At 43.3% G+C, this 22,823-nt stretch overlaps 1 protein-coding gene across 11 annotated transcripts in view; it reads right to left on the reverse strand.

The window, feature by feature from the left end:
* zmp:0000000926 (uncharacterized) overlaps positions 1 to 22,823 on the reverse strand; it is an 86,910-nt gene that overhangs the window by 8,273 nt on the left and 55,814 nt on the right. For 2 of the 11 annotated variants that reach the window (XM_061842760.1, XM_061842749.1), the window contains exons 2-3: positions 3,500 to 3,616; positions 2,380 to 2,537 (exon numbers count right to left, since the gene is read on the reverse strand). The exons of 7 other annotated variants lie outside the window; for them this stretch is intronic. The gene's annotated coding sequence lies outside the window, so the exon portion shown is untranslated. The remainder of the gene's footprint in view (positions 1 to 2,379; positions 2,538 to 3,499; positions 3,617 to 22,823) is intronic. 2 more of the 11 variants (XM_061842788.1, XM_061842750.1) reach the window with 1 other exon arrangement.

The raw sequence follows: 22,823 nt of genomic DNA on the forward strand, positions 1-22,823 counted from the left end.
TTTTCTCCGGGCACTCTGATTTCCCCGCACACCCTAAAAACATGCATTGATTGGACACTCTAAATTGCCCATAGGTGTGATTGGGAGTTCGACTGTTGTCTATCTCCACGTGCCCTGCGATTGACTGGCAACCTGTTCAGGGTGTACCCCGCCTCTTGTCCGTTGACAGCTGGGAGAGGCTCCAGTACTCCCGCTACCCTCGTGAGGATAAGTGGCTGAGAAATTGGACGGCTGGATGATTTTTCCCATCGTAAACAATACGTTGTCTATCACTCAGTTCATCGCTGTTTTTCATTGCACCTGGAGCCACGGAAGTCAGAAATCGGAACTTTTTGTTCCACGAGGATAATAAGTGATGATGAGTGTAGCCTGTATGTTGTTGAGGAGCTTCAAACAGGGCATCCGTGCTAATTCGTCTCATGCTCTCGATTCTATCGATTTCTCGCTGGCAACACCACCTCTGATGCGCATCGAATGCCAAGCCAAAGCGAATCCACTGCATATAACAACAACTTTGCTCATCTCGCCTCGTGAGCTGCGGACTCTGAGGTTACGTCCTGGTGACTAATGCTACAACGTGCTAACTTCTCCACAGGAGCAAGTCGGCAGTTTGAAGCGATTTCCAACTTCTGGTTCCCACGCAGTCACGCACACACAACATGGAAGAAAACGCAGTTATTGGCTGAGTGTCAGCATTTTTGGGTACACGCGTTTGAGACACCATGTGAATTGAGTGCTGGCGCATGATTTTTTTTGGTACGTTTTTTTAACTACCGGTCCTAAAAACTGGAACCATGGTATTTTTGACATCAAAATATTTTGTTAGGATACTGGTATTGGTGCTAGGTGCAAACTAAGCATACCTGCTCTGTAGTTCAGTGTGGGTTCATTTCCAAAAACTATACTACAGGGAGTCCTCGGGTTAAGACGGTCTTGACCCAAGACATTTCGACTTTACAATGCCCTTCCCCCGGCCGCCATTTTGTCTGGCTAATGCTTGTCTAGGATTTGTGCGCCGGGAGTATCTTCGCATTTTTCGCCCTCATTTTTAGACATTATCCCACAAAAGAAGAAAGCTGTGTCTTTTAGCAATGCTTCTGCAGCCCAAAAAAAATCTATTACCATGGAAACGAAGCCCAAGATCATAAAAAGATTGGAGAAAGGAGAGACACCAACGCCACCAAGGCTTCAGTCGGTCGACCGTGGTGACAATTATTAAAGACAAAGCCCGTATTTTATAGTGCATGTTAAGGGTTTCCGTTCCTGACTGATACAATGATCGCAAAACAAGGTTCTTTGATACTTGTCGAGATGGAGAGGGTTGAGGACCAGGTTCCTTCGCAATGGCTAAGCAGATCCTCCCCTTCTTTTTCTCCATCCTCCTCTCAGCAGTAATGCTCAGGACATCATCCTGTTTATTTCAATGTATTTGTTGTTTTATACAAAGTATTTTCATGTGAATTCTGACTTTAACGGTGGAATCCGAGTGAAGTCGCTAGTGTAGGAACGGATCTCAGTCGTAGACGGAGGACTCTGTGTACAATGTACATATCTACATGTGTCGTCTGATTTTTTGTCCCAAAGTCAGCTGGGACAGGCTCAAGCACCTGCAACCCTGAGCAGGACAAATGGTATTGAGTATGTTTGGATGGATAAACAAGATGTTGGGGTTGGGGGTGGTGAGGGATCTTGAGCAAAAAGCTAAATTATTGAATTTAATGAAAACCTATCATTTTTTAAACTGGACTATACTCTAGCCCTAAATCCCTTTTCGTTAGTCATATTCCGTCACCAAACTAATTATTAGTCGCGTTTCCTCCAAAAATAAATATCCTCGTCCTTTTGATAACCCCATAAAAAAATGAGGAAAAAAAAAAGTCCCCACATAAGCCAAGCGGTAGATTAAACCTGCCAACCAGTATGTGAAAACAGAGAAGGAATATTGTGCATGTGGAGGAGTTTGTAGAGAAATGTCTTCTGAAAGAAGACTCCTACACTGTGCACACATGCATATAGAGGCGCTCGCTTTGCTGTGGGAGTGTTAAACTATATCAAAACTCGGTGATCATAGGAGTGTTATACTGTACACGCTTTCACATTTGGCTTTGAAATTTTTGGAAAAAAATGCAAATTTTTTTCCACGGCTTTTTTTTTTTTTTTTTTTTTAAGAAAAGGAATACATTTTTGATTGATTGGAAGATGGCTAAAATATTTGGAATCTGAGAATCGCTTTGAATGAGGATTAAATCTTTGGACGACATTCCGCTTTCTCCGCGGGAACGCGTCCCTGTAGAGCTGTCAGTCAGAAATCCCGTCGCGGACGCGAACCTGATGTGGGCGCAGGCAGCTTGCTGGATGGAGCTGTGGCGAGAAACTGACCTTAGCGCGGGCTGAGCAGACATCACAGCGTAGCATGCCATTCATATCCCAAACGTCCCACGAGGTGAACCCGCTCTTCAGGCTCTTTACGCTGCTCGACTGCCACCGTCAACACCTGCGCGGCTCAGCAACTACACATAGGCGACCTACCTTCCGATCTGTGTGTGAAATGATACAGGCGAGCAAAATCGAGAGAAATGACTGAGAGCCCTGTTTGTCTCTATTGTGGGTGTCAAGTGTGTATGTGTGTGTGTGTGTGTGTGTGCGTGTGTGCACGCATGCGTATGTGCGAGCATGCGTGTCTATGTGTGCGTGTGTGTGTGTGTGTGTGCAAACGACTGAGGAAATGAGTAATATCTAGCAGTGAGAAACATGTCTGCTATGCAGAGCCACATTGGCAGACCAGTTGCTGCTGCCGCCCACTCGTTTTAATCACTCTGAGGGACACAAACATACACACAAACATACACACACACACACACACACACACGTATGTACATGGACAGCCGAGGATGCTGCACAGCCACAACGTTTGGGTACACTTGAATATTTTATCCATCCATTTTTTTGAGGCCTGAGCCAAAATGCAAACCCACAGCCTCGTACGAAACAATGTGACCTATCCATGCGATCCATCCAAACATTTATTAATTTGTGTACACTTTTAATAAGTAGGCTCCACCAGTAGGTTTTACAATATGTAGTACAATATGTGTCCAGCTATTCCAATGGAGCCCGAGATTTCTGCGATACAAATCGATACAAATCAAAAGTGCACGTAGAAGTCAGTGTAATTATGATAGAATATTATGAGTCACTTCAGTGATGCTGTCAACCATTATTTGCTCCTTTCTCAAATGTTCTATTTTTTTTTTATTTGCAGCTTGTGACACATCAAACATTAAACAAATGCAAATATCAGATCAAGATATCCCTAGTAAACTTAAAATGCATTTTTCCCATTATTTTATTAATTATGGAGTAAATTTGTATTTGAAGCTACCTGACCTTCTGTGAACATATAACCTTGTCAAATCATGAAATAACTTGGGCTAATCCAATTTTTGGGAAAGCCGAGTTTATGTTTACTGACCACACACAAGTCTGATAACCTCCATACCTGTTAAATACACCCATCCATGATCTGAGCCGCTTAGCCTCACAAGGGTCACGGGAGTGCTGAAGCCATCTATGAGCAGATGGTACACCCTGGACTGGTAGCCAGCCAATTGCAGACCTGTTAAATCAATAAATCTCTGAAATAGAACCGTGCTGACAAGATTGAATCAGTCAAACTATCTCCAAAACCCCCAACAAATTGCCATTTGACATCCTAGCGACCAGGAAAGGGTTACAAAGCCACTCTTAAAGCTTTAGGATTCCAGCAAACTACGGTGAGAGCCATGAGCCAAACAAACGGAGAAAACATGGAACAGTTGTGACTCATCCCAATACTGGCCATTGTATGAAAATCACGCCAAGATCAAAGTGACAACTCATCCAGAGCAGAAAAAACAAACAAACCCAAGCTCTTGAATCCTAGATTACCACCCTTAGCATGCAAAATGAGGTCATTTTCTTAGTGCTTAAAAAAATGGATGTATAGTTTGCTGAATTTCGTCCTGAATTTGGAACTAATACTAAACCCATTCATTGGGCAAGTGACCCTCACAGAAAAAAAAAAAAAACATTGGTGTTCTAAATGGGAAATAAAGACACCACATAAACAGAATATACACTCTACTGTATGTTTTTTTCTTCAATTGAATAAACAAAATAATTGGAGTAATTATCAAGGTAGAGGCGAACTGCTATGGCCGCTGTCGCTGTATTATGTTAACACAAAGACAAGAAATGGGCAACAAAAAAGAGTGTGGCTATTTGTGAGGATGTTGGCTCCATAGAATCTCCACGCACTGGTTTTTTTAGCGGGTACAAAATGGAATTATAAAAATATAGTTCAGTATTATTGTTACAGTGTATAGCGCATATACTGTATTAGTATGGGTTGCAGTTGCTGCTTCGCACCTGGAAATGTCATTTTGAAAGGTCACGTACAACAACCTTGGATTTTTGTTTGGCCGTTACATCTGCGCCGTTATGAGGGCCCTCAATTGCAATTTAGATTTCACGTCGTGGCTAAACTCGTGAGCGACCGCGCAGAACGCCACCGATTCCGCAACGGTTCGGTCGCGTCCCTTTGTTGTGCGGCAGGCCTTATGCCGCACCAATTAAATGAATCATCCCATCTGCGAGCTAGAGTGACACGTCGACGCGACTGGTAAGGACGTAGCTGGAGGTTCATCCTACACACACTCAGATTTCGCTTTTCTCTGCAGCGAATGACTCAAAGGCAAACTCCGTAACGCACGCACCCTCTTTCTCTGAAGTTTTCCCATTTGAATTTGCGTCCTTTGTCCTGCACAAAATGCCTCGTTTGATGAACATATTTAGTTTGAGATGACAAACGTGCAGACTCACGCACGCCTACAGTAGCGCCGCGGGAGAGCTCTCAATGATTTTCCGCTGTGACTGAGTCAAGGCAAGTGGTTTTGGCACGGCTGCTGGGGCTCAAGAAAATTGAAAAAAAAAAAAAAAAAAAAAAAATTGGCGGCAGCAGCGACGAATTAGCCACATTGAGTACTAGAAGACAACAAACCCAGGGAATGGATGACCCAAAGAAAAAAATACCAAAGCTTGGGAAATAATCACAATTGGTTGGTTTAACACATATTTTTCTTTTTAAATATTCATAAAATATAACCTGCAGACGACTTAACTGCATTTGAGCAGCACGAAATGACAGTGGAGGAGGACGAGAGACGTCTCGGCTCTTAAGGCCACGCTTCCATACTTTCACTCAAGAGCGACAACTGTCTCGTCTGACATTTGTGGTGAGCATTACTTGTATTTATCAAAACGATCGGCGCTTGAAGCTTTTGTACTGTGAATCGGAGCGTTGGCTCGTCTCTGCTCTCCCATTTATTGCGTTCTGTGTGTGGGTTAAATTTTCTTCCACATTTTAATAGTCGATGGAGTGAGCCTTGCTCTTCCAATCCATTACAGTGTAGTTCAAACTTGCATGACTATATTCAAACATAAATCTGAGAAATGTTATTTCACGCTTAAGAAATGATTTTATTTTATTTACAGCAACAAAAAAATGTGATTATTTTAACAATGTTTCTCTTTTGTTTTATAGGGAATTAAATTCACATTAATCGTTAAATCAATATTACCTGAACAAGTAGCATGAATAATACATTGGCATTCGGTAAACTTCAAGACTAGTAATATTAAACAACTTAATTTTTGATTAAAAAAATATTATTGTCATTATTTACAACTGTATAACAACATATAGTCTTTGAAGTTATTAAACCACGACCCAATGTATTGCTCTTAGGTGAATGCCACAGCTACCACAAATTCATAGCATTGGTAATCAAAAAAATTTGAATTTATTTCAAATTTCTTTACTTGAAGATACGCCAATATGTAGAAGCTCTTGGTAATATTTAAATACTAAAATATAATTATTGTTCTCAATGAATTTTCTGTATATGAGATTTTTTTCAGGTGGCACAGTGGATCCGCTGTAAAAAGTTTGCCTCACAGTTCTGAGGATCCGGATTCAGTCCCAGCCCTCAATGTGTGGAGTTTGCATGTTCTCCCCGTGCCTGCGTGGGTTTTCTCCGGGGCACTCCGGTTTCCTCCCACGCCCCAAAACATGCAACAATAATTGGACATTCTAAATTGCCCCTTAGTGTGATTGTGAGTGTGGCTTTTTGTCTCCATGTGCCCTGCGATTGGGTGGCAACCAGTTCAGGGTGTACCCCGCCTCCTGCCCGTTGACAGCTGGAATAGGCTCCAGCACTCCCCGCGACCCTTGTGAGGATACGCGGCTAAAAAAAATGAATGGATGGATGGATAGATTGAAGCAGTGCAAGTTGACTGTTCCAGACTGAAAGTAGCCCCCAGTGGTTCTCAAACCTTTGGCCTCCCTTGTGTGTAGTTTTCATGCCTCTCGCCCAAAGTCAATTGGGATCAGAATCAGAATCATTGACGGTTGTTTCCGATTTCATTACATCAGTGGCTATTTGGCACAACTGGAGGTTACTTCGTCATACTAACGTAATCTATTTCCACCATTACAGTTTGTCGTTAGCAATTGGCCACGGTCTCGATCTGTGCTCCGCGAGTGGGTGCTCACAACAGTGACATATTACAAAACATTTAAGGTTCCATATTTGGGCTATTTTGACCTCAATAGAGTGACTCTCTAACAGGGACTAAGGATAAAAGTGTCAATTTCATTTTAAAAAATGTTGTCATACAATTAGACAGAGAAGACCCCTCTGAAAACTACTTCTGTATGACCAAGTCTCTTATCCAATTTTTTCCATATTTGGCTAGGTCCGCCCCCTTTCCTCTGCTAAATTACCTCCATGTAGAAGACCCACTTAAGAGCACATGTTTATTGACAGCGGTGCCGGCTTGGGGGCGGAGAGGTACAGTAGGTGGAGATCATCACTCGTGAAATTTGAATGATCTAATTTCAATCCTCTCGGCATTTGGAGCTCACAAATGCAAGGACGATTTTGATTCTTATTCAACGTTGACTGAGGGACCGAAGAGGCAATGTGACGCCTCAAATACTTGAAAAAGTTGGTTTGGTAAAACATGACACTTAATTGTCTGCCTGAGAGCTCAGAGGAGCGAACTATTTTTCATATTTTTGGTACCTCGTTTTTCTATGTTTTTGTTCGCGAGTGAGGGAAGAATGGAACGCGAGATTGACAGGCGGATCGGTGCAGCGTCTGCAGTGATGCGGAGTTTGTATCGGTCTGTTGGGGTGAAGAAGGAGCGACGCTCCCAATTTACCAGTCGAGCCACGTTCCTACCCTGACATATTTTTCACAAGCTGTTGGTCTTTGACTGAAAGGACACGATCCCTGATACAAGCAGCCGTTCCCTAAGCGGCATTTCCAGTCTCCTCCTCAGAAATAGGGTGAGAAGCTTGGTCTTGCAGGATCTGATCAGGATGCCTCTTTGACGCCTCACTCGTGAGGTGTTCTGGATATATCCCACCGGGAGGTGACCCTGGGGATGACCCAGAACACGCTGTAGAGACTATTTCTCTCGGTATCACCTCGGAGGAGGAGGAGAGGGAAGTCTGGGTCAGCATGCTAAAGCCAGTGGCCCGAAACCTGACTGAGAGAATGGAAGGCTGCATTATAATGACGACGTCAATAAGTCGTCTTCTACAATGATTCATAGGGTTTGATGTCTGCTGTTCACATATTTATGAATGAAATATGTCTGATCCAGCACATTTGTCTGTGGAGCTTGCATTCGCCTGTCTGCCTGCACCACGATCAAATTCACTGACTTCGTGGTTTACCTTGTGCCAGAAATTAGACATGGTCTTAGTAGGCATTCAGTTGAGACTGACTTTCAACCCCCAAATGATCAAATGCACTGGGTGGCCATCAAAGCACACACCCTCATCTATTTTGGAACAGACAGGACCGCTAAATTAGCAAACACACTTGGACTCGCACGGCAATCAAGGCATGTCACCATATGCGCTCCGGCACACATCGCACAGGCTACGAAAATAAAGCCCTTAATGAGCCGACTGTTTCTACTGGGATGAACGAGGTGAGGAGTAAAATGAAGTTAAGATTAATGAGCACTTAATAAGTAAAGAGGAGAAAGGTGAAGTAGCTGGGAATCAGTGTCCCTGCCTGGAGCATTAAAAGCGACACAACAAGCCACAGCTGACAGCAAACGGGATGCAAACAAACGCTTCTAAAAAAAAATACAGATAATCAAAAGATAAGAAGTACTTATGATCAAGAGACAGGATAACAATAGGAGATTGCTTGCTTTGACGGTCTGACAGTACAATATGTTAAGATTGGGGTAGACCGGCGGTTTACTATCGGTGCTCCGCATGGGTTGGATTGCAAAAAAAAAAATGTAACGGAAAGGTCAATTCCAATGTTTTTGTTGGATACGGAAGATATTTAGGTTTCGGATCAAAAGTTGAATATGACACAAAAGTTCAGAATTCCAGCATTCATTTCATAATATTTACATCTAGAGAACACACTTTTTAAGAGAGCAAAAGTATTGTAACAGACATTATTCAAGCGTGAAACATTCAGTGAGCACCTTTATCATGAATAAATATGATAAATATGACCATGAGTAAATCAAAGGGTTGTACTTGATATATTGCAAATATGCGCGTTATGATTCTGTTACTGGTTATTAACAGCAGAGTATTTTCTTTTTTTCCTGAGGTTTTCCCACCTCTTAAATATAATTTGAATGCAAAAGCACCTAAAACACCAGGTGCACCTTATGGCCAATAGAAGGAATCACATTTCTTGATGAATTTTCAAACTAAACTACTGAATGACAAACTGAAAGGAGGAAAAAAAGGGGAAAAAAATGCCTGGTCGTAGAGTTAAATACAAATGAACTCTTCAGGGAATGAGTCAAACTCTTTCAAGTGGGGAAGCTGTGAATTTACAAAAACTTGACAACTATAACCTCTTTAAATGGAAAAATACAGATTCAAATGTTAAGCACTGTCTAATTAATATCACTACATATGATAAAACCAAATAAGTACCAGTTCTCCACGCCCTCCTCATCCGGCTGATCGGCAAATGATTGTTGCCTCAGAGAAGATTCTAAATGTCCATCGTTCCATTATCTGAGCCGCTTATCCTCACAATTACCGGAGCCAATCCCAGCTAATTTCAGGCAGGAGGCAGGGTACACCCTGAACTGTTTGCCAGGCAATCGCAGGCTACATAGAAACAAAGAACCACTTGAACACGCAGTCACACAGAAAGAGAATTTAGAGTCTCCAATTAATGCATGTGGGAGGAAAATGGAGTACCTGGAGAAAATCCACAGGGAAAACACGCTAACTCCACAGAGGCAGGGCTGGGATTCGAGCCCTGGTATTCAGAACGGTGAGGCCAACTATGGAAGTAAATTAGTGCCACCAGGATTTGAATTTGAAATGCCTCAGAAATCAGGATTTGAATTTGAAATGTAAAATCATCACATTTTCAATAGTTGCTACAATTTACTGTCTGAAATTCAACTGGCTACTATGGCTGGGTTGCACGTGACGTCACGCCTGTTCATCTGGGTACTTGACCGCCATTGTTGCAGACAAGCAGTCAGCTGTCCATCGTCATCATGCCAGATTTTTGTTGCGTCCACGGATGTGGAAATCGCGGAAACAGAGACATTGGGAAGGGATTTTTCCCGTGTTCCAAAGATTAGATTGCATGAAGGAGAAGATACAATGGAGGTATCGAAAAAAAAACGGCAACAAAAAAAAAAAAAGTGGCGTGCAAATATACGACATGCAGATCTCAACGAAGCTCGAGTACACAAGGCAAATGGTTATTTGAAAGTCTGTTCTGATCATTGCGTAAGCAGAAAGCGTGTGTATTTCTAATGTCCGGATATTCTACTTCAGGGAAGTCTTTCAGAACCCTTTGAAAGTACGTCGTTGTGGAGAGTATACAGATCGATATCTCCACAGAGTTTGATCTTCTGTACATATCCAGCTTTGGCGACATCATCGGGTGAATTAAAGTAGGCAGAAAACATCCGCCGCTCGTCGCCTACACATTGGTCTGTGGACGTTGCCATGGTGATGTCGTCTGCAACGCCTAGCTTGTCTGTAGAAATGTCGGGGATTGTCACGTGATTGGTACCCTGGGATTCACTGTCTTAAATTCAACCGACTACAATTCGCTGTCTAAAATTCACCGTCTATGCCACCAGGCAAGGTTACTTCAGGTCAGAACCGAACAGCCAGCCAATCGCAGTTACGCTTTCTTAGTCACGTGACGTCACATACTAAGAAAGCGTAACTGGATTGGCTGGCTGTTCGGTTCTGACCTGAAGTAACCCTGCCCGGTGGCACAGACGGTGAATTTTAGACAGCGAGTTGTAGCCGGTTGAATTGTTAACATTGAAAAGTTACACTGAAATACAACTATTGAAAATGTGATCACTTTATATTCAAATTCAAATCCTGGTGGCACTAATTTACTTCTATAGTCCACGCTCTAACCAGACGCCCCACTGAGCAAGCCACTTCTGTGAACGTCAAAATGAAATCTAATTGCCCAGAGAGCAAAGACGAAAAGGAGGTAAAATGGAAAAAGGAGGTCATTGTTACAGGTTTCAATTTGTCCCATCAGGGGTCATCACAGCGAGTCATTCGCTGTTCGGCAGAAACAATATCATGTTGAAATGAAGAATAAAAACACTGGGTAAAATGTTATCGCATAAATGAAAGAAAATGTAATAGAAAATGTGACTGAATTTCTCTCGTAAATGTATGCAACTCCCCAAACGAATGGGGCGCCATACAAAATTTCGCCTGGGTCGCCACGTTGGGTAAGGCTGGCCCTGCATTGGACATTGAATTATCTGCCTAAATATGCTTCACAGTCATCGTGTTTGATATTACCACACTTTGAAAGTTTGATCGTTTGGTCATAAACTTTGACTCATTCCCGAAGAACTGCACCACCCCACCTCTGACTTTTGGAAAGACGTGCCCGCGTGGGTTATTAATCCGGACACTCCGGTTTCCTCCCACATTCCAAAATCATGCAACATTAATTTGGAGACTCTAAATTGCCCCGAGGTGTGATTGTGAGTGCGACTGTTGTCTGCCTCCATGTGACCTGCGACTGGCTGGCAGCCAGATTCGGGTGTACCCCGCCTCCTGCCCGTTGCCTGTGACCCTTGTGAGGATAAGCGGCTAAGAAAATAGATACATGGATGTTTTTTTTGTTTTTGTTTTATTTGGGGGGGGGGGGTTGTGGCTTTTTTCCACTCCAAAAAGATGCATGTTAGGTTGTCCATCAGTGTAAATGTGAACGGTTGTGTGTTGATGGCTCCAGCTGAGCAGATAAGATTAATGGATTTTGCGTTGCTTTCTCGCTCTCGTAGTTCTGTATCAAGTACGTGATCGCGTTTGAGACCGTTCGGGGGCTCTTTTGTGATGGACATCTGATAGAGGAGAAATTTGTTGTGTAACAAAGTGGAAAAGAAAGTAGAGGGACATGTGAGAATTGACCCATTCTTCGACAGGAAGCCCGGCCCGTAGCCGGCTCAACCACAATGAGGATGGGCTTATGGCTCAAGAGTTACTATAAACACATTAACGCACACACGCACATGTGCGCGTGGACACCCACGAACACACACACACACACACACACATGCACGGTAAACTGCATGTGCCCAGGGACACGAGCAAGACTACTGAGTCATACGTCAACATTTTTCTTCGTGTTCATCTGCACAGTCATTCGAGACACGTTGATGCAAATATCAGGAGCCGCAAGTAGCACCAAAATGAAACATAAATCATGTGCTTTGTTACACATGCACTGAGACAAATGTCCCATTGTAGCTGGTGCAGCCCAGTATGAAACACTTGAAAGTTGCCAAAAGATATCATTATTATTAAATAATCACAAATTAATAGGAAGTGGCTCAGCTGGTAAAGCGTTGGTCTCACAGTTCTGAGGTCCTGGGTTCAATCCCGGACCCGCCTGTTTGGAGTTTGCATGTTCTCCCCGTTCCTGCGTGGGTTTCCTCCGGGCACTGCGGTTTCCTCCCACGTCCCAAAAACATGCAACATTAATTGGACACTCTAAATTGACCCTAGGTATGATTGTGAGAGCGGTTGTTTCTATCTATGTGCTCTGCGGTCGGCTGGTAACGAGTTTGGTGTCTAGCCTGCCACCTGCCCGTTGACAGCTGGGATAGGCTCCAGCACTCCCCGCGACCCTCGTGAGGATGAGCGGCAAAGATAACGGATGGATGGATAATCAAACAATACATTTGGCGGCCCGTGCTTTGGACTCTGCACTCCGCGATTTGACCTGAGTCAGTCGATCTCAGAGCCCTTCTGGCTTTGTATTCCATGAGCATTTTTTTTCATGTATTCAGGACCTAAAAGCATTTTGTGATTTATTATCCAGAAGTAGAACTTTAAAATCTATTCTAAAACTGACTGGGAGCCAGGGAAAGACTTTAGAATTGGAGTTCTAGGCTCTCACCACTTTGTTCTGGTCGCGAGTCAGCCAGCTTGCCGAAGCAGCACAAAAAAAATAATGTAATGTGCACCTGTCTTTCCTCCACAGTCAGTGGTGGTGGTCGTATGTGACCCGATAAATACATACAGGCAAACACGCGGGGCACATGCACTCGTTCTTGCAGAGGTCGACATGACAGTTAACAAGTATTTTGCAAATGTGTGAGGCTGACATTTTCTCAAGTGGGCGTCAGCTTCTTATTATTCATTGACATTTCAATGTATGCTGAGGGTAGTTTCATTCTTGCAATTTGTGCAAGTGTAATTGCCCTCCTCCCGCGCACCTACGTCTACATCGGATACAGGATATGTTCAAAAATGAAACGCTCACTTTGTCGACACTGACAGGCACAATATTAAAGGCAAAAAAAAAAAAAAAAAGAAAAAAACGTGTAAAAGTGCCATCACGGGTGTTCGTGATGACACACTCGTGACACCTTTTTAACTTCCGTCTTCCACGATTTTTTTAAAAAGCACATTTTCTCAGCCGGGGACTCTCGACTCGCTTGTGACATGACTAACACAACTCCCGGGCATTGAGAGGAGTACTCTTACACTACGAGATCACTAGCTCATACGAGGAGAGTGGAGGGAAGTGGAACGAGAATGTGATGAGTTCGGCTTGTAAAAAAAAAAAAAAAAAGAAGAAGAAGTGCCTCCATGAATGCGTGTACTTTTGAAATATTCGGGTGTGCTTTGTCACTGCCTCGTGGAAAGCGTCAGTCAGAGTGGGCTCGGGTGAGCTTTCTGGTTTTATAGCAGCATAATGTCTGCATCCAGTAACACAAGCGCAGTGATGGCAACTCCATGGAGGGACCATAGCCAGGTCTCTTGTTGGTAGCTGGAGTGCCATTCACTGACAGAGAATCTGTCTAGACTGTCTGTACAGAAGCTGTCTGGAATGCCTTCGTCACTGCTCATATTCAATGCCGGCGGTATAATAGACAGCCCTGAACATCAAATCAGACACGTTTGTGTATGTGTGGTTTTTTTTTTTTTAACCTCTTTCACTGGAGACTTATTATTGAACCATTTGATCATATGCGCTGATGATCACAAACTAAAAGAGGAGAGAATGAACTGGATAAAGGTCAAATAAGCTTTTTGGGGCAGGGAAAAAAATGAAATGAATTGAAAAGCATTGGGGTATAGAAGGCAAGAGCATCTTTTATCGACGCTATAGGAGTTATAGAATGTCTTGAATGTCACTTCTTCTGCACAGTGACATCAAAACCAACACTCTGTATATATATTGCAACATACATATCTGCCTTGTCCGTGCAGGGGAACACAACAGAAACAAAGTTGCAGCATACACTGAAGAAAATACGTATTTGAAGACCCTGCTGTATTGCAAGTTCTCCCACTTAGAAATCATGGCGGGGTCTGAAATTTTCATTTGTTTGACGATTTGTGTGATACAGCTGCAAATAAGTATTTGAACACCCGTCTATCAATTAGAATTCTGACCCTCAACGATCTGTTAGTCCGCCTTTAAAAGTCCACCTTCACTCCATGTATCATCCTGAATCAGATGCACTTCTGTGAAGTCGTTAGCTGCATAAAGACACCTGTCCACCCCATACAATCAGTAAGATTTAGACTTGTAACATGGCCAAGACCAAAGAGCTGTCCAAAGACACCAGAGACAAAATTGTACAAGTCCACACTACTGGAAAAGGCGACGCAGAAATTGCCAAGCAGCTTGGTGCTCCGTTGGAGCAATCATTAGAAAATGGAAGAAGCTAAACATGACGGTCAGTCGCAATCAGAGTGGAGCCCCATGCAAGACCAATGATCTTTAGAAAGGTGAGGAATCAGCCCAGGACTACACGCCAGGACTTGGTAAATGACCTAAAAAGAGCTGGGATCACAGTTTCCAAGATGACTGTTGGTAATACACTAAGACGTCATCGTTTGAAATCACGCATGCCACGGAAGGTTCCCCTGCTTAAACCAGCACATTTCAAGGCCCGTGTTAGGTTTGCCAATGACCATTTGGATGATACAGAGGAGTCATGGGAAAAGGTTTTGTGGTCAGATGAGACCGAAATGGAACTTTTTGGTCATAATTCCACTCACCATGTTTGGAGGAAGACGAATGATGAGTTCCATCCCAAGATCACCATCCCTACTGTGAAGCATGGGGGTGGTAGCATCATCCTTTTGGGGGTGTTTTTCTGCACATGGGACAGGACGACGGCACTGTATTAAATGAGAAGATGACCACGGCCATGTATTGTGACATTTTGGGGAACAACCGCTTTCCCTCAGTCAGAGCATTGAAGATGGGTCATGGCTGGGTCTTTCAACATGAAAATGATCCGAAACACACAGCCAGGAAAACCAAGGAGTGGCTACGTAAGAAGCATATCAAGGTTCTGGCGTGGCCTAGCCAGTCTCTAGACCTAAACCCAATCGAAAATGTTTGGAGGGAGCTGGAACTCTGTGTTTTCTCAGCGACAGCCCAGAAATTTGTCTGATCTAGAGAAGATCTGTGTGGAGGAGTGGGCCAAAATCCCTCCTGCAGTGTGTGCAAACCTGGTGAACAACTACAGGAAACGTTTGACCTCTTTAATTGCAAACAAAGGCTACTGTACCAAATATTAACATTTGTTTTCTTAGGTGTTGAAATACTTATTTGCAGCTGTATCACACAAATAAATCGTTAAAATGTCATACATTGTGATTTCTGGATTTTTCTTTTTAGATTATCTCTCTCAGTGGACATGGACCAGCGATGAAAATTCCAGACTCCTCCATGATTTCTAAGTGGCAGAACTTGCAATACAGCTTCTTCTTCTTTTCCTTTCGGCTTGTCCCGTTAGGGGTCGCCACAGCGTGTCATCTTTGCCATCTTAGCCTATCTCCTGCATCTTCCTCTCTAACCCCAACTGCCCTCATGTCTTCCCTCACCACATCCATAAACCTTCTCTTTGGTCTTCCTCTCGCTCTTTTGCCTGGGAGCTCCATCCTCAGCATCCTTCTACCAATATACTCACTCTCTCGCCTCTGAACATGTCCAAACCATCGAAGTCTGCTCTCTCGAATCTTGTCTCCAAAACATCCAGCTTTGGCTGTCCCTCTAATGAGCTCATTTCTAATCCTATCCAACCTGGTCACTCCGAGCGAGAACCTCAACATCTTCATTTCTGCCACCTCCAGTTCAGATTCCTGTTGTTTCTTCAGTGCCACTGTCTCTAATCCGTACATCATGGCCGGCCTCACCACTGGTTTGTAAACTTTGCCCTTCATCCTAGCAGACACTCTTGTCACATAACACACCAGACACCTTTCGCCAGCTGTTCCAACCTGCTTGGACCCGTTTCTTCACTTCCTGACCACACTCTCCAATGCTCTGTATTGTTGACCCCAAGTATTTGAAGTCCTCCACCCTCGCTATCTCTTCTCCCTGTAGCCTCACTCTTCCCCCTCCACTTTTCTCATTCACGCACATATATTCTGTTTTACTTCGGCTAATCTTCATTCCTCTCCTTTCCAGTGCATGTCTCCATCTTTCCAATTGTTCCTCTGCATGCTCCCTGCTTTCACTGCATATCACAATATCATCTGCGAACATCATGGTCCAAGGGGATTCCAGTCTAACCTCATCTGTCAGCCTATCCATTACCACTGCAAACAGGAAGGGGCTCAGAGATGATCCCTGATGCAGTCCCACCTCCACCTTAAATTCCTCTGTCACACCTAAGGCACACCTCACCATTGTTCTGCTGCCATCATACATGTCCTGTACTATTTTAACATACTTCTCCGCCACACCAGACTTGAGCATGCAGTACCACAGTTCCTCTCTTGGTACTCTGTCATAGGCTTTCTCTAGATCCACAAAGACACAATGTAGCTCCTTCTGACCTTCTCTGTACTTTTCCACGAGCATCCTCAAGGCAAATAATGCATCTGTGGTACTCTTTCTAGGCATGAAACCATACTGTTGCTCGCAGATACTTACTTCTGACCTGAGTCTAGCCTCCACTACTCTTTCCCATAACTTCATTGTGTGGCTCATCAACTTTATTCCTCTATAGTTCCCACAGCTCTGAACATCCCCTTTGTTCTTAAAAATGGGAACTAGAACACTTTTCCTCCATTCTTCAGGCATCTTTTCGCCCGCTAGTATTCTGTTGAATAAGTTGGTCAAAAACTCCACAGCCATCTCTCCAAATTGCTTCCATACCTCTACCGGTATGTCATCAGGACCAACTGCCTTCCCATTTTTCATCCTTTGTAATGCCTTTCTGACTTCCGCCTTAGTAATCATTTCCACTTCCTGGTCCTTCACTCTTGCCTCTTCAACTCTTCCTTCTCTCTCATTTTCTTCATTCATCAACTTCTCAAAGTATTCTTTCCATCTATTTAGTACACTACCGGCACCAGTCAACACATTTCCATCTCTATCCTTAATCACCCTGACCTGCTGCACATCCTTCCCATCTCTATCCCTCTGTCTGGCCAACCTGTAGAGATCCTTTTCTCCTTCTTTCGTGTCCAACCTGGTGTACATGTCTTCATATGCCTCTTGTTTAGCCTTTGCCACCTCTACCTTTGCCCTACGTCGCATCTCGATGTACTCCTTTCGCCTCTCTTCAGTCCTCTCAGTATCCCACTTCTTCTTCGCTAATCTCTTTCCTTGTATGACTCCCAGTATTTTGGGGTTCCACCACCAAGTCTCCTTCTCCCCTTTCCTACCAGAAGACACACCAAGTACTCTCCTGCCTGTCTCTCTGATCACCTTGGCTGTCGTCGTCCAGTCTTCCGGGAGCTTCTGCTGTCCATCGAGAGCCTGTCTCACCTCTTTCCGGAAGGCCGCACAACATTCTTCCTTTCTCAGCTTCCACCACATGGTTCTCTGCTCTACCTTTGTCTTCTTAATCTTCCTACCCACCACCAGAATCATCCTACATACTACCATCCTATGCTGTCGAGCTACACTCTCCCCTACCACTACTTTACAGTCAGTAACCTCCTTCAGATTACATCGTCTGCACAAAATATAATCTACCTGCGTGGTTCTACCTCCGCTCTTGTAGGTCACTATGTGTTCCTCCCTCTTCTGGAAATAAGTGTTCACTACAGCCATCTCCATCCTTTTTGCAAAGTCCACCACCATCTGCCCTTCAAAATTCCTTTCCTGGATGCCGTACTTACCCATCACTTCTTCATCGCCCCTGTTTCCTTTACCAATATGTCCATTACAATCTGCACCAATCACAACTCTCTCGCTGTCTGGGATGCTCAGAACTACTTCATCTAGGTCCTTCCAGAATTTCTCTTTCAACTCTAGGTCACATCCTACCTGTGGTGCATAGCCGCTAACCACATTATACGTAACACCCTCAATTTCAAATTTTAGTCTCATCACTCGATCTGATACTCTTTTCACCTCCAAGACATTCTTAGCCAGCTCTTCCTTTAAAATAACCCCTACTCCATTTCTCTTCCCATCTACTCCGTGGTAGAATAATTTAAACCCTGCTCCCAAACTTCTAGCTTTACTACCTTTCCACCTGCTCTCTTGGATGCACAGAATATCAACCTTTCTCCTAATCAACATGTCAACCAACTCCTGAGCATTTCCTGTCATAGTCCCAACATTCAAAGTCCCTACACTCAGTTGTAGGCTCTGTGCATTCCTCTTTTTCTTCTGACGCTGGATCCGGTTTCCTCCTCTTCTTTGTCTTCGACCCACAGTAGCTGAATTTCCACCGACGCCCTGCAGGTTAGCAGTGCCGGGGGCGGGCGTTGTTAACCCGGGCCACGACCGATCCGGTATGGGATTCTTTAGATGAACGCTCATATTTGTTTGGCACAGTTTTTACGCCGGATGCCCTTCCTGATGCAACCCTCTGCATTTATCCGGGCTTGGGACCGGCCTACAGATTGCACTGGTTTGTGCCCCCATAGGGCTGCAGAGAACTTGCAATACAGCAGGGTGTTCAAATACTAATTTTCTTCACTGTGTACACGAGCTGACCTGGCTGAGTGTGGGTGTGAGCTGTGGGTTGCAGGGTTGAAAGGTCACCGAACCCCTATTGTAGATGGGATGCGGAGGAGGACGCGAGTTGCTTGATGATGCACATGGGTGAGAGAGAGCCAAGGTCGAAGAAACCGCAGAGAATGAGCTATAGAATGCATGTACGAAGAAGCCTTGACTTCATACGCGGATTTGTGCGACCAAAGCTCTACACCTGCGTCTTCTCTGAGTGATAGTTGGAGCCGTTACTTTCAAGGAGTCCAGTTGAGCCTTCTCTAAAGTAAATCCTTCCAGTTGGAAGACCGCTGGCCAGTGTACAAGCAGCAGCCCCCCCACCACCGTCATCCCCAACAAGGGACCAAACACATGAAGACACATTTCGACCTCCATACAACCTCTGAAATTATGCTTCAATTATATGCACGGGTCATTTTCAAGAAGAATAATAATAATTTGATCAATAGCAGTTAAAAACGCGGCCTGCAGGATTCTCTTTTGAAAATCCATAGATTTGACTAATTTGAGCATTTCAATTATTGGCAGGTGTTATCCATCAAAAGGTCAGAATTGATTCTAAGGAAAACAAAATATTCTTAAAAGTTTTCAAATTCCAAATGCGAGCATGTCTTTGGCGTCAGCTGTCCAAAATGAAGTTTCATGAGTCGCAATATGATTTCTGAAGTTGTTCCATCCACTTTTGGATACATAGGGTTTGTATTGTAATTCATAATATGCCTTCTCCATGAAAACCAACACAAAAAGCATCTTAGTGTCTTCAGCGTTTCTTTTTTTTTTTTCTTGTGGAGGTGGGGACATTTTACAAACTTTTTTTTTAAAACTCAAGCTGTATTTAGCATCAATGCCACTGGAGAGAACCTTGCGATACACAACTGGGATGTGTGAGCTGAAATGGAAGGACGAGGCAGCCAGCGTGCATTCTGACAATAGCAGGGAGCAAAATAAAGGGTGCTACTTCTGAGATACAAAAGAATAGTGTGTGCGCGTCGGAACAATTGCATGTCTTCACCATTATTACGATTGCGAAGGGAAAAAAAAAACTGTGCAAGGGCTTGAATGAGTTATTAGGATCATTTTCGCGTTTGGAGCCGCAGAGTTAAAGGGCAACACACATCATTTGTGCAACTCGTGATATTTACGAAGCAGTCATTGCCGTTATGCACTTTTGTCTTTATTGTTATAAAAAAAAAATAAAAAATAAGTGTATTTCAATTGCTGACCACTCTTTACTTTCTCAATAACGATTCACTTTATAACAGGTAATATTGCCTGAATTTTTAAATAAATGGAACTTTAAGCGGGGCTATTTGAATATGGAAAATGTTTACTCATGAATCCATAGTGGCAGAAAAAAATATTCATCATCTTCACCTTTATTGATCAAGAATGAACAAAGGATCATTTTACCTTTTAAAAGGTTGAATTGATTGCGTCAAAGGTGTGACTGTGAGCAACAAGGAGAGCAGTTATCCTTCACGTTAGTCAAGGTGAAAAGACCTCGAACAAGTGAATGACTTCAATGCGCACATGCAGTACATATGACCCTGAACCCCGATAACAAGCTTCACAATACATTTGCACACACCGTAATTTCTCGAGTATAATGCGTCCTGAAGTACAATGCGTATAATGTATAAAATCTGGGAAACCCTTCTACCAATGTACAATGTGCACCACCAATTTGCCGCTATCCATATGCTCAGAATATTGGAAATTATCTGTATTTATATTTTGTTAGGTTTGCACTTGTATCGTTTTTCAAAAAACTGCCTGTACAACAATCATTCATAATAATCATTGTGCATGTGCTGATGTAGCGGTCATATGATCTCGGGACAGGCCACAGGACACGCTTGTCCTTGTCCCTGTAATTGTCAGAACCAAATCTCTCAACCAACTAAAATAAATGCTCAATAATGGCATTACATTTTATTGATACCGTTGATAACACATATTGCCATCTTAAAAATATAAACTATTTAATAATGTTTAACTTGAAAAAATGTTTGCATTAAATATTTGTGCATAGTGCAGTTTATCCTCTATTTATTACACGTCCTTGGCCAAGCCTTCAAAAGAAGCATCTGACTCATCTCCAATCCAAAAAAGATCCATCGTGACACACTTCTTTTAAAAGCAGCTGCACAGCTAGCCGTTGTAGTCGACATTTTTTGTCTTAGTTTAGGTTAAAACAAAGTCATGGGCAGTCGTTTCTGATCTTTGATGCAGTAGCAACAAGCATGCTACGCTAACGATCGTAAAATGCAAGCTCCCCGAGGTGGTCAGAGAGCTCGGCTCGGGGCGGACATTACCATAATATATATATAAAAATGTGCAACATGAGACATCGAATATCATTTCGAAATGTTTATGTATGCATTTTTACCCCTCTATGTACCTGTACAGGACTATACAATGTGATTGTATTTTTTATTTTTCCAGAAAAAAAGTACGTTTCTTTCGGCTTGTCCCGTTAGGGGTCGCCACAGCAAGGCAAAGCAAACTTATTTGTTTAGCGCATTTCGTGCACGAGGTAACTCAATGTGCTTTACACGATTAAAGGCATTTGAAAACAAAGAGATAAAACACTTCAAGCGGGATAAAAACAGTAAAAAGGACAAACAAAAATATTTTAAAAAAGATAAACCCGCGTACAGTGCAAGTAATAGGATCAAAAAGTGGATAGATTCTAAAAAGCATGAGAAAAAAGAAGAGTTTACAACCGGGATTTAAAAACATTGAGACTTGTGGCTGACCTCACCTGTGTTGGCAACTTATTCCATTTGTGTGTAGCATAATAGCTAAATGTTGCTTCACCATGTTTGCTTTGGTCTCTGCGCTCCACTATTTAACCTGAGTCAGTCGATCTCACAGCTCTACTGGGTTTGTATTCCGGAAGCATTAATTTCATATATTCAGTACCTAAATCATTTATAATCCAGTAGAAGAACTTTCAAATCTATTCTAAAGGTGATTGGAAGCCAGTGCAAGGACTTTCGGATTGGAGTTCTGGAGTTCTGAATGCGCTGCAGCTGTTTAATTCCCTTTTTTGGGAGTCCAGTCAGAAGACCATTACAGTAGTCAAGTCTACGTAACATCTGAGATGAACGCGCATATTTGTTTGGCACAGTTTTTACGCCGGATGCTCTTCCTGACGCAACCCCTCTTGGGGAGTTTTTACTTTTCAGACATGCCTAAATCTAATGCACTCCATTAGCTTCTTGAAAATATTTTGCGCATTATTTTCGAGAAATGACGGTCCTCGTAAATGTTCCGTTGTCTTTTCCCCCTTTTTTTCTTCTCACTCATCTGCCAGGCTGCGGGAGAGCACACACTCAAAGTGGGTGAGAGTGTCAAAGTAGAGTATATGACTGTCAACACAACGTGGAGTGTGTGTGTGTGTGTGTGTGGAAGGTAGGTGGAGAAGCACAGCAGGGTGTGAAGGAGCCCTGTGATAATGACAGGCCACGCATTATATAACATGCAGATTGCATAAGGAGATGATTATTTTAAGTCCACATATCGACAATGTGTAAGTATTTTGGGATGTGGGCGTACTGCACTGTACGCACCTCGAAGTGTATGAAATATTCCGAGATGTGCTCTTTCTTTTGCCGAGAGTGTGGGTGCGAGTAAACTCGGGTGAATTATGTGTTTTTAAGAAGGGGGCACGAATGTTGCAGATTTCTGCATATTAAAACAAATATGTGGGAATGCTGGCACGCTTGCGCAAATCAAGGGCTCCCACTCATTACTTTTAGGGATTCAGACAGATCCACTTGAAAAAGGGGCTTGACTGTTGTCAGACGCAAAACCTGTAGCTTTGACTTTGACGATGATCCCGTTTTGAGGTCGTGCTGAGCGAGCGCACGCTCAGAATTTTACCGCTCTCTCTTGCAGTCACTTAGTCACAAGGTTACGGTCTCTCGAGATTATTTGCGGTGCCGAGTCGCACAAGCGAGGCGGATGGCCCGTACACTACGATCTGTGCGCCTCTAGCCCCGTGGCCTCTTGCCTCATGTGTGCCTCAGCAAAAATAGACCTCTTAAAGAGCCAGCAGCCATTCGACCTCACAGGTTTCCTGGGCAGACGCGTGTAAAAACTCTCATTCAGCCTATGCGCAAGTAAAAATCCTCCATTTTCCTTTTGCATCATTCAGGTGGACGCAGTTGAACAGCAGGACTCAATCGTGGAACTCATGCACCTCAAGAAACATTTCCTCTATATCAGCAAGCACAACTGTGCAGATAATGTTCATAGTTGGAACAAGTGAAC

Source organism: Syngnathoides biaculeatus, chromosome 2 (genome assembly GCF_019802595.1).
Source record: "Syngnathoides biaculeatus isolate LvHL_M chromosome 2, ASM1980259v1, whole genome shotgun sequence".
NCBI lineage: Eukaryota > Metazoa > Chordata > Actinopteri > Syngnathiformes > Syngnathidae > Syngnathoides > Syngnathoides biaculeatus.